At 38.3% G+C, this 3,141-nt stretch overlaps 1 pseudogene; it reads left to right on the top strand.

Annotated features, from left to right (window-relative positions):
• The first annotated feature begins 518 nt into the window (after window positions 1–518).
• LOC120134832 lies at window positions 519–2,239 on the top strand (annotated as a pseudogene).
• The last annotated feature ends 902 nt before the right edge of the window (window positions 2,240–3,141 follow it).

Below are 3,141 nucleotides of genomic sequence, written 5' to 3'. Positions count from 1 at the left end.
CAGACCCCTCTCACCCAGGAAATTGCGATCACTCAAAGCAATTGCCCCTGTGACATGAATGAAACTCATACTTCAATAGTCATCCATCTATATGAAACATGGTAAAACAAAGACAACTGAATTAGACAAAAAAATTTAGAGAAAGACCCACTTTCATTCCTAAAATGAATTAGAGGGGAAAAAACTAATTGGCGAAATAGCCTTCAACAATGCAATTCAATTAGGGTGGTATTCAATCGCATTGCATGAGAAAATAGGGAAAAGTGACGAACTCGTCTGTAAACTGCTGGAAACTGTACAAGGCCAACATTTCCAATAACAAACAAGAAACCCCACAGCCATCAAAGCCCAGTCTGTAACGTTAACACACTGTAACTTCAAGACTTTCAAAAGAGGACATCCTTGGGCAATAGCAGTGATCCCCTTATTGCTGATAAGCTTGGAATCGGGAATCCAATGACAATGTCTCAAGAGATTTGCCATGGGACCCCACAGCTTCCAGTGACTTGTCGGTTATTATGGAACAAGCAGCCACACCGAGGGATTTCAATGATTTCCCACACTGGTTTGCCAACTCGACCAATCCTACATCAGTCAAGCTTTCACGGAAACGCAAATTTAGGTCCTCAAGTTGCTTGAGGTCAGTTGTTTCGCTCAAAGAATGACGGGTCAATTACTTCGCGAAGATTTGTGTGCTCGAAGGAAGGTTTCCAGGATCCCTCGAGAGTAGGTTGTGGGGCATTTATGAGGATTAAGAGGAAAGACTGGGGAAGCTGGATGGTAGATCGTCTCGATAAAGATCATAATCATGATCTCGAAGTGCAAATGGTGTGGCAGAAGAAATTTTCCACAGCTTCGAAGAAATTCATAGAGGAAGAAACCAATGGCATGGTCTCTATGGATCTCGGTGAAACGAATAAGAGCAAGATTAACAAAAGAAGCCGAGAAAAAAATTGGAACTGATTGGTACCCTGTACTTTTAGAGTACTTTCAAACCAGACAAGCAGAAGATACCGGATTCTTTTATTCGGTGGAGGTTGACAACGGTAGTTGCCGGAGTGTCTTTTGGGCGGATGGCAGGTCTTGATATTCATGCAGTCAATTCTGTGATGTCATTATTTTCGATACTTCATACAGGAAAAGTAACTGTGAGGTGCCGTTTGCCACATTCGTCAGAGTAAACCACCACAAGCAGCCTGTACTTCTTGGACCTGTTTTGATTGCTGATGAATCGAAGCAGTGCTTTACTTGGTTGTCTCAAACGTGGTTTAAGGCAATGTCTCGGTGCCATCCTAAGTTTATTATTGCCGATCAAGACATGGCCATCCAGCAAGCAATCACCTAAGTCTCTCCTGGTACTCATCATCGCTTTTCACCGTGGCAGATTAGAGCCAAGGAGCAGGAGAATCTGCGGTCAATGCCTATTGAATTCATATACGAGTACGAAAAGTGCATCTATGGAAGTCAGACGACTGTGGAGTTCAACACCACATGGAATTCACTTATCAATAAATACAGCTTGAAGGGAAATGTTTGGTTACAGCAAATGTACAATAAGCGTGAAAGCTGGGTTCCGTTGTATTTACGGGGCAAATTGTTTGCCGGCATCCCTATAGGTGAAAGTGTTGAATCATTCTTCGGCACACAGGTAAATGGGCAAACTCCACTAAGGGAGTGTATTCTCCGATGCGAACAAGGACTCGAACAACGACGTGAGGAGGAAAGGAAAGAAGATTTAAACTCTTTCAATATACAGGTCTTCTCACAAACAAAAGAAGCAATAGAAGAACGGTGTAGGAGGCTCTACAAAATATTCCAAGAGGAGCTTCTACAATCCTATAGTTATGTTGGGATAAAGACATACAAAGAAGGGACGATTTGCCGGTACCTGGTAAGACGGTCCGGGAACGAGAACGACAAACACGCCGTCACCTTTAGTGCAGTCAACCTGAGTTTTAATTGTAGCTGTCAGATGTTCGAATTCGAAGGTGTACTATGCAGACATGTATTGAAGGTATTCAAATTGTTGAACATAAGAGAACTTCCTTCTCGATATATCTTACCTCGGTGGTTGAGGAACGCCGAGTACCGCATCCTATGCGGTGCGAGTCCGGGGTAATCTCCCAAGAACTGAAGGCCATTATGGTCTGGAGTTTGAGAGAAACAGCTTGTATTATCTGTAGAGAAATATAGACTTGCATACGAGATCATGCATGAAGGTGAGAAAAATCTTTATTGATCCCTGTATGATTGAATATCTTGTTTTTTAGTCAGTGTTTTTGTCTAATTGATTTAGAACTGTTGGCTTCTGTTCTTTAATAACAATGACTCGTGTAATCGAATCGATCGTGTCGGATCTCCGGATCTGTGTCGCCACGATTCTTTGTTTTGCTCTAAGTATTTATGTTCGACATACGTCTGGAAATGAGTGCATGAGTATGATCTTTCGATGATTCTTTGATAAATTTGACCCTCATTTGATGATCAATATGTGTTGAAAGCAAAGTTGGAACATATTAAAGTTGCCCTATCTCAAAAAGTTTTAATAACCGATTCTTTTTAGTTGATTGACATCAATTTTGTTAAATTACATATTTAGTCATTTAACTATTCACGTAATTATGTTTTTGTTATGTAACTGTTTTCTAAATTATATTTAACATTACGTTTTAGTCACTTGTTGTTTTATAATTAATGACAATGTTAATGGGTCACCATAATATATAATATTAAAAAAATAATTGAGTGATTAAATATATATATATATAAAAGGCGGTTTTCTAGATTACGATATTAGTTTAATAGCTCCTCTTATACAATTTCCGAGTGAATTCCTTTTATCTACATAATTTTTATGTTTAAATTTTTATGTAAAATTTATGTGATATGTGATTTCTTATATTGTTTTTTCCCAACTTCATAATAATAATAAGGCTAAATTATGCATTTAGTATCTAAACTATCAATTTTGGTTCGTCTTAGTACCTAAACTTTCAAATTTTCAAAATCATATTTAACGTTTAGTTTTTGTTTCATTTTAGTAACCGCTGTTAAAACCTTAATGCATTTAGTACCTAAACTATCAGTTTTGGTTCGCTTTAGTTCCTTTAACTTTCACTTTTTTTTTCCAAAACTTTAACA

Source organism: Hibiscus syriacus, unplaced genomic scaffold (genome assembly GCF_006381635.1).
Source record: "Hibiscus syriacus cultivar Baekdansim isolate YM2019G1 unplaced genomic scaffold, ASM638163v2 tig00110599_pilon, whole genome shotgun sequence".
In the NCBI taxonomy this organism is placed as follows: domain Eukaryota; kingdom Viridiplantae; phylum Streptophyta; class Magnoliopsida; order Malvales; family Malvaceae; genus Hibiscus; species Hibiscus syriacus.
Note: the sequence above shows the minus strand (reverse complement) of the source record. Positions and strands in the feature narration are given on the sequence as shown.